Source organism: Delphinus delphis, chromosome 13, assembly GCF_949987515.2.
Source record: "Delphinus delphis chromosome 13, mDelDel1.2, whole genome shotgun sequence".
Classification (NCBI taxonomy): domain Eukaryota; kingdom Metazoa; phylum Chordata; class Mammalia; order Artiodactyla; family Delphinidae; genus Delphinus; species Delphinus delphis.
The window spans coordinates 23,498,385-23,507,337 of record NC_082695.1 but is presented as its reverse complement, the minus strand read 5'-3'; the positions used below and the strand labels follow the sequence as shown (position 1 = coordinate 23,507,337).

The window sequence follows — 8,953 nt, the reverse complement described above, 5'->3', positions numbered from 1 at the left end:
CCAACCAATCCTGGGGAGGATCCCGCCCACCCTCGTGCCCCATTGGGGAAATTCAATTTGACGGCCACGCCCCTAGAAGAGGCCCCGCCCCTCACGGGCCTAGGTTGTAGGGGTTTGCAGACTTGGGGCCACTGTTCAAGCGGCCTTCGCTGGTCGGGTGGGCGTCACCAGGAGGATGCAGCTTTGCGCCAAAGTCAGGGAGGGCGCCCAAAGCCGCGGTAAGTGGCCCGGGATCGTACTATTCGCGGAGCCTTCAGGACTGTCCCTCTCCGCCCTCCTCTTTGTTCGTGAGACCCTGTCCCCTCACTCGACTCCGCCCCCTCCTCGCTTCAGTGCCCTGGCTTGGCCGCTGCCCCCAGGCTGCTTTCGGCACACCTGGTCCGGGTCACCTCAGAGCAGGGACTAAGTGGCCGGCAGCACCTTGACCCTACGTTGAAGTACCTCAAGGACCACCTCAGATGGAGCAGGGTCAATCACACAGCTCCCCTTCCCCAGCCGACACACTTTTGCACAGATATTGACCTTATCTGTCATGCTTCTCGCTTCCAAGCCCCTCAGCGTCGGCCTCTTGCAGCGCTGTGGAGTTAAATAGGGAACACGAAGTCCAGAATTCAACAAATGGAGGAAACTGAGACCCAGAGAGAGCCAACATGCCCAAGACAACATGAGGAATCAACCAGGGGACCCAAGAGCTCAGACCCACTGGAGAAAACCACTCTGTCCCCTGTGATAGAGGTCAGGGTGCCTCCCACAGGTCTCCATGGACATCAAAGGGAGTTGGAGCCTGGGAGGTGGGGTCTGGAATCCTGTCTGTCAAATAATAACAATAATAATATAGACTCATTTTTTTGTACTTGCCATGTACCAGGCATATAGTCCCTATAACGACCATTTGAGCCCAGGATTACTGTCCCATTTTACAGGTGAGGACAACAGCTGATAGGTAGTGGAACTGTGGTTCCTACCAGCACCTTCTGAGTATAGAATCTGTGCTTTTAACCACCGTGATATGGGGTTGTGGGGAAGTGCTTTCAGCCTGTTGCTCCAGCAGAGCCCCTCAGCCCCACTGTCCAGATCCTCTGTGACCACCCACTACCACACCTTGCCCCCATCTAGAGCGAGGGCCAGTATCCACTCTGAGACTCTTTTAAAGGTATCATCTTACTGCATCCCCGCATCCCTGAGAGGTGGTCCCGTTTTACACATGGGAAAACCACGGCTCTGAGAGGGAAGGGGCTTGTTAAGGTCACACGGGAAGAGGAGCAAACAGAGCCCAATTTGGGGCTTTAGTTCGAGGTCCCCTTCTCCTGAGAAGGCCCCATGTAGGCTCTCTCTGGTTAACCTAGATGTCATTTTTTTTTAAAATAAACTTTATTTTTTAATTTATTTTTAGCCACGTGGCTTGTGGGATCTTAGTTCCCCGACCAGGGATTAAACCTGGGCACTTGGCAGTGAGAGCTGAGTCCTAACCACTGGACCGCCAGGGAATTCCCAACTTAGATGTCATCTTATTCTCCAGAACAAGGTTCAGCGCCCTGCAAAGCCAACTCGGTCCTATTCAAACCTTGCGCGCCCATTGGAACAGCCTCCTGGGGCGGGACATACGTAAGCCACCTGAGTGGCGGCTCTTGGCTCCAGTGAATGGCCTGCTTCCTACTAGCTCTGCCCCCCACCCCCCAGGAGGGAGGAACGGCACAGGTGAGTTTCTGAGAGCCGACTTTGTGTCACACACGCGCTCACTAGTTCCTGGTAGTACTGAAGATAAGCATGGGTCCTGCCCCTCCATCAAGCCCTCAGGGCTGGGGTCCTCCTCCAGACCTACTTGCTTTCCCTTCCTATCTGAAAGGGGTGGGACGAGATGGTGGTGAAACAAAGATCAAAGGGCAGCCCGGTGTGGTTCTGGAGAAGCTTGCAGCCACAGCACAGGAAGGAGTAAACGTCCCATGAGGAGGGTCCTGGTGTTTACTGAGCACCAGTTGCATGCAAATTGACCACTGTGCAAGATAAGTATTACCCGGATTCTACAGAGGTGGAAGCTGAAGCTCAGGGAGGTGAAGGCACCTTGGCTGGTAATGGCATTCAAACTTGAGTGGAATTCTGCCCCATGCTAAAGCCCCTTTCCTCCACCTTGCTGCTTCTAGGATGGAGGAAATCCTGGAAGACTTCTTAGAGGAGGAGCAAACTGATCCTTGAGGAAGGGTGCAAAGAAATCCATCCCACAGAGAAGAGGGGGAAAGACATGAAAGAGTATTAGTGGCAGGGGGACAGTGTGAATAAAGGCCAGGAGGTTTGTAAGTGGGAAAAGGAGGAGAGATGGGCTGTGGATGGAGCAGGAAATGGGGATGGAAGACCTTCCATCTGTGAAAGGCCCTGAGTGACAGGTGAGTAGGGTGAACATGTCTTATGGGCACTGGGGAGGCCTGGGCCTCAGTCTGTCCATTTATAAAATGAGGAGCTTGGACTGGCTCACTTCAGGCCCTCCCAGAAAGGGTCCAGATTTCTCCAGGTCCAACTCTGGACTGGCAGAGTAGGGAGTAGCTGGAGCAGCTCAGGGGCCAAGGGTAATATTTTGCTCCAGTCTCTCAGTCTGAGAATAAATATTTTTACCAAGCTGGCAGTGCCAGATCCCTGAATCTCCCTGGCTTCTCCCCCTCCCTGGTGTCCTGCAGAGAAACCCCTGCAGTCCTGGGGTCAGGAGGCAAGAGGAGTGTTGGGTCTTAGGCCTGGCTCCAGCCCAGGCAAAGTTTTGTTCCCCTTGGAGCCTCAGTTTCCTCATCTGCAAGATGGGGGAGTTGTGGCCTGAGCTTTCTAAGCCCTCTCCCCACCAAACTAGACAACATAAAATTCCAAGACTTTCAGGGAGACCCCACCTTGGGATGTGCTCACAAGTGGCTGTGAGGCCAGCCAAGGCCAAGACCTTGGGCCTATGAGGGGTCTAGAGCCTGCTGGGCAGTGGGCGGGGTAGAGGGGTTAGAGCTGGATGGGAGTTGGGCCTGCTGTTGGGGTCTCACAGCCTGGTGAGGGTAGGGGGAGAGATGGTATCTGGACTCTAAAAGTTGTGGAGAAAAAGCCCTCACTTGCTGTTTGGCATGTGGAAGCGGGGGGAAAGGCAACCTGGAGAGGGCACAGCATGAGAGCAAAGGAAATCAGGTAGGACTCTGAGGACTTTGCTGGGGAAAAGTCAGGTAGGCGAGGCTGGAGCATGGGGACCCTGGAGGAGAAGAACTGGTTCTTGCTGGGGTTGGCTGGATCCAAGGGCTGTGACCCTCTCCCTCGTGAGCAGAACTGGAGGCCCCCAAGTTCAGCAGCCACAGGAGTGGGGCTGGGGATCTGTTTGGCAAACCAGTTTGGCAAGGCTGTCTCCTCCATGATGTCATCCAGCTGCTGTGTTCTCTGAGCGACAGTGTCAGATAAACTTCCGGCCTTGGAGGAGAAGGGGGCCCGGCCCTAGGTGCTGAAGGATGGGAAAGGAGTGACTCTTCAATGTAGGAAACTTGGAGGCAAGTGAGCCCTGGGAAGGAGAAGGGGATCTGAGATGCCCAATGGGTTGTGATGAACCCCAGGAGACCAGCCTCATGGAAAAAGGAGAGGGTTCTGGATGGGCCGGCCTGGACTTATCACTTCTGGGAGTCCCCTGATGCCTGGCGTAATCTAGGCTTATGGCAGCGGCCCTGTATAATTGCTGCCTAGTGGGTTGGAACCATAAAAACACATGAGTGGCAGTTTTGTTATTATCATGAACCTCACAGCTTGAATGTTGTGAGGTAGAACCATCATTATACAGAAGAGGAGACAGGCTCAACAAGGCCAAGCCACACCAGCACCTCACACAGGATTAGAACCCAGAACCCTTGATTTTTTTTTTTTTTTTTTGCTGCATGGCGTGGCTTGCGGGATCTTAGTTCCCCTACCAGGGATTGAACCTGGGCTCCAGCAGTGAAAGCGTGGAGTCCTAACCACTGAACTGCCAGGGAATTCCCCAGAACCCTTGCTCCTAACCATGGTACCCTGCCATTTGGGATCTCTGCCCACATGGGGCCTTGTCATATTTCTTAACTACTTGTGAGCCCAGCAGCTGAATTGTGGCATCATAGAGTCCTAGATGCCCACCTTGTGGTAATCTGAGTTCCAGAGAGGTCAAGGAACAGGCTTCAGGTCACACAGCAATTGGAGGTAGAGCCACTTGGTACCTCAGATCCCCAGCCTCCCCAAATCCTTGTTTCCCCCTCAGGGCCTGGCACACTCAAGCATGAAATAACAATAACTAGCACATACTGAGTCCTTACTATGTGCTATTCATTCATTTATACATCACCACAGCCATGTGAGGTAGGTGCTAAGATTATACCCATTTTATAGATAAAGAAACTGAGGCTCAGGGGGAAGTCACTTGTCCATGTTGACGCTGCATATCGGTGGTAGGGCTGGGATTTGAACCCAGTTGTGTGGACCCTTTCCCCTTGGTGGACCCAGTAGGCCTCACTGAAGGTATGAAGACCTCTAGACAGGAGGGTGGTTGACCCCTTTGCAGACTCCAGAGGCATGCAGTGTCCAATTCATAGTTTCTACGCAGGCCTGGCCTCCCCGGGGTGGGCAGAAAAGTGCTGAGGCCGCGAAATGCTCTGAACCTTCCCAGAGGAGGCGGCCACGGTGGGAGGGAGTGTTTGGTGCAGACCTCAGAGCCAAGTGTAGACGTGGCGGCTGGACCCACTGCAGGCGAGGGAGGGCAGGCGGGGTGGGGCCCAAACCCAAACCGGCCTCCCAGCAGTGTTCCCAGCCATCCGCCAGCCAGGCCCAGCCCTGCCCGCCCTTCTAGCTCCCCATCTGGATTTGAGATGAGGACACTGGGCCTAATAATAGCTGAATGGTAGCAAAGGCAGTGCCTGGAGCCTCAGCCAGTGGGGGGCTGGGATCCCCATCATCTCATGCTGGCTTGGAACAGGTTTCTGAACTTTTAAAATAATAGCAAGTGCTTATGACGTGCATACATGTGCCAGGCATTGTGCTGAGGTTAGCCCACAGTAACTCATTTATTCCTCACAACAACCCAATGAGATAAGTCTGTCATTAGCTCTATTTGACAGATAGAGAAACCGAGACACGGAGAGTTAAGCAACTTACTCCTGATTGTTATAGCAGCCTCTCATTGCTGAGCACACAAATCTGTCCTAGGGACTGTGCTAAGCACTTTCCATGTATTTTCCCATTTGAGGAAAATGCACAAGGCATCATAGGCAGATCATCATTTATTTAGATGATGAAAAAAATGAGACCGAGAGAGAAAAGGGACTTGCCCAAGGTCACATGGCTGCAAGAGGCAACTCAAACCTAGGACTCTAGAGAGGGTAAGACCTTGGCTTCTGGAATCAGATAGACCTGAGTACATCACTGATGACATCACTGCTCTTTAGCTGTGTGGCCTTGGCAAGTCACATCACCTGCCTGAGCTTCTGTTTTCTCCTCTGTAAAATGGGGGTTTGGTTGACACGATGCTAACACCACCTGCCAGCTATTAAGTCCACCTTGGGGGTAGTAGGTCATTTACATCATGCATTTATGTTGTGCATTCTCTCATTCAGTTCGCACAACAGCCCCCAAGATGGGGACTCCTCTTCTCTCACACCTGTTTTATAGAAGAGAATGTGAGGCTCAGAGAGTGCAAGGGCCTTGCCCAGGAAATGACAGCAAGTGAGTCAGGATTTGAGCCCAGTGCTGTGAGTCCAGAGGCTGAGCACTTTTCTCTTTACACTTTGCATCCTTATACTGAGGCACCGAGAGGGTGTGGGCTCTGCCTGGGTCACAGAGTGAAGTAGGTCTCTAGGGCCATCTGATGTGTAAAGGCCAGGAGGGGAAGGTCTTTCCGCCAGCCCCAGGTCACTGCAGTCACAGCTTCTCCAGGCTTGAAGTTCAAGGTGTTTCCTAGACCAAATATCTGAAAAGATTGCCCTGTTCTTCCAAAGGCCAGAATGAGATCCAGATTTGGGGGCCCCTTCCCTGTGAGCCCAGGGTGCTGGATTCCTGGTTCAGCTAGCAGAAGTGGGGAGGTTCCTTCTGGCCAAAGAGGACCAGTTTTCGGAGTCATACGGGAAGCTTGGGGCATGAAGAGAGCTTCGGGTTTTGCTTAAATCCTGATTCTTCCATTCACTAGCCACTTCATCTTCCTGAACCTGGGAAGGAAGTTTCAAATGGGGGCACTAATACCTCCTGTAGTAGTTTGGTTGCAAAATAACTTCAGTGCTTTGCTTCCCTGTATGCAAGCCCCTTTGCAGTGTGACTTTGGAACTCCTCCCATCAGGAGATAGAGCCTGTTTCCTCATTCCTTGAACCTGGGCTCAGCCATATGACCTATTTTGGCCAATAGAATACAGCAGAGGTGACACTACCTGTTCTGAGTCTGGACTGTAAGAAGTCTTGTAGCCTCTGCCCATTCTCTTGGAATCCTCCCAGCTGTCGTGTGAACAGGCCTGAGCTATCCTGCTCCGGGATGAGAGACCACTGGAACAGGAATGAGCTGTCCTGGCTGAGTCTGTGCTAATCAGCCAATTAAGACTAGAAGAACCTTTAGCTGAGCCCAGACCAAATTGCCAATCCATGAAATCATGAGCAAACTAAATGGTTGCTGTTTTTTGTGGGGTTTTTTGGTTTTGTTTCTTTGGCTGCACTGTGCAGCATGCGAGATCTTAGTTCCCCAACCAGGGATCGAACCTGTGCCCCCTGCAGTGGAAGCATGGAGTCCTAACCACTGGACCACTACAGAAGTCCCTGGTTGCTGTTTTAAGGCACTAAGTTTTGGGGTGATTTGTTATGCAGCATTATTATGGAAATTAATAACTGATACAGTTTCATTCAGTGCAATTAATGGTAACTGCTGTAACAAAACAAAAATCTCAGTGGCTTAACCCAATGATAGTTTATTCCTCACTCATGCAAAGTCTGATATAGGTCAGGGGTCTCCTAACCCATCTGCCTTGGAAGGCAGCTCTCTTCCAGGCAGTGACTCCCCAAGGCCCTCCCTGGAATCCATTCCTGAATCCTCTGCATGTGGAAAGGGAGAATAAAAATCAAAAGAGACTCACCCATTCTTAATTGCCTTGGCCCGGGGATGACATGTAATTTTCACCGGCGAGAGCGTAGTCACATGACTCTGCTAACTGTAGGGCCCAGGAGGAGGAAACAGGTTGAAGAACACAAATCATTGGCTCTGCCACATTCCCTCCCTCACCAGGCACCGTGAGGAGTCAGGCAGTACCTAGCACAGAGTGGCTTAAATAAGGGGCAATTTATAGGTGAAGAATCTGAGGCTTGGGACTTCCCTGGCGGTCCAGGGGTTAAGACTCCGTGCTTCGGGCTTCTTAACCACTGGTGGCACAGTGGTTAAGAATCTGCCTGCCAATGCAGGGGACATGGATTCGAGCCCTGGTCCCGGAAGATCCCACATGCTGCGGAGCAACTAAGCTCATATGCCACAACTACTGAGCCTGCGCTCTAGAGTCTGTGAGCCACAACTACTGAGCCTGCGTGCTGCAACTACTGAAGCCCGTGCGCCCTAGAGCCCGTGCTCTGCAACAAGAGAAGGCACAGCAATGAGAAGTCCATGCACCGCAAAGAAGAGTAGCCCCTGCCTCGCCACAACTAGAGAAAGCCTGTGTGCAGCAACGAAGACCCAACGCAGCCAAAAATAAGTAAATATAATAAATAAATTTATTTAAAAAAAAAAGACTGTGCTCTACTGCAGGGGGCATGGGTTCAAGAAAAAGAAAAAAACAGATTATGGGGCTCAGAGAGGTTGACAAATTTGCCAAAACCACACTGCAAGCCAAATGAGGAGCTGTTTTGTGGTAGTGAAGGGCTCAGAACAGATCTGGAGTTGGACAGATCTGGGTGCAAATCCCAACTCTGTCGTTTCCTTGCTGTGTGACATTAGGCTAGTTACCCAGTTTCTCTGCGTTTCAGTTTCCTCATCCACAAAATGGGGAGGGGAATAGTTCCAACTTCACAGGGTAGGGTGAGCATTCAGGAGCTTATGTGTGTCAAGAGCTTAGCTCACATCCTGGTACATGGCACCTACTTAATAAATGTGAGCTACCTGGGCAGGCATGATGCTCTTTCTCATCTTGCCAGGGTCAACAAATTTTTATGTTTTGTGCAAATTCTGTCCCTTCCTCCTACCTCTTGTGGTATGAATGGTTTTATTTACTTGGTTAAGAGAAGGAAAATTTCCCCCAGTTGGATATGTTACTCAAGCCTTTACAAGCACAAAGCCCCCAAACACCCATGGCTGTTCTGCTGTCAGAGGTCTGAAACTATTTCATTATTGCTTCCTTTAGACTAAAGCTTGGCTCTGTAAAATGCATCCTCTTCCCAACCCACCCCTAGGATTGTCCCATCACTGGGATCGGGGCAAGAGGGTCTGTAGCTAATGGGCTCCAGCTGGGGAAAGGCCAGGGCCAGAGCAGACCCTACTGGGTGTGTGGTCTGGGCATTATGAAAATTTCTGCCCAACCTGAAGGAAAGGTCCAAGATGGGTGAGATATGGCTTCCCCTCCTTTCACCCCATTTAACCCATCTCTGAGCCTCCCTTTGAAGACAGGCAGACAGGTTCGTGAGCATCGTGGCGCTCACAGTCTGGAGGTGGAGACAGACTCAGCGAACAGAGCGCCATATAAAGTTTTCATTACAGATTACGGTCATTTCTTTGAAGTGGGAACCACATGGCACTATGGGAGCTTGTACTGGGGGCCTACTTTAAATTATTTTTAAACTTTTGTTTTTGAAGAGATAATCCTGGGAGGTCAGAGAAGTTATCTCTCAGGAGGTAATTATGCTCAGATCTGGAGGATAAGAAGAAATTTGCTGAACAGAGAGTTGGTCTTGGGATGAGGGGTGGTGTTCCAGGTAAGGAACAGGTTGTGCAAATGCCCTGAGGCAGGAAGGAACAACCTCCAGGAACTGA

General features: G+C 51.3%; 1 long non-coding RNA gene across 1 annotated transcript; it reads left to right on the top strand.

The window, feature by feature from the left end:
- Positions 1-109: 109 nt before the first annotated feature.
- Positions 110-7,668, top strand: LOC132436013 (uncharacterized). Its single transcript, XR_009521700.1, has 3 exons — positions 110-218; positions 1,520-1,698; positions 7,399-7,668. It is a non-coding gene; the product is annotated as an uncharacterized lncRNA (long non-coding RNA).
- The last annotated feature ends 1,285 nt before the right edge of the window (positions 7,669-8,953 follow it).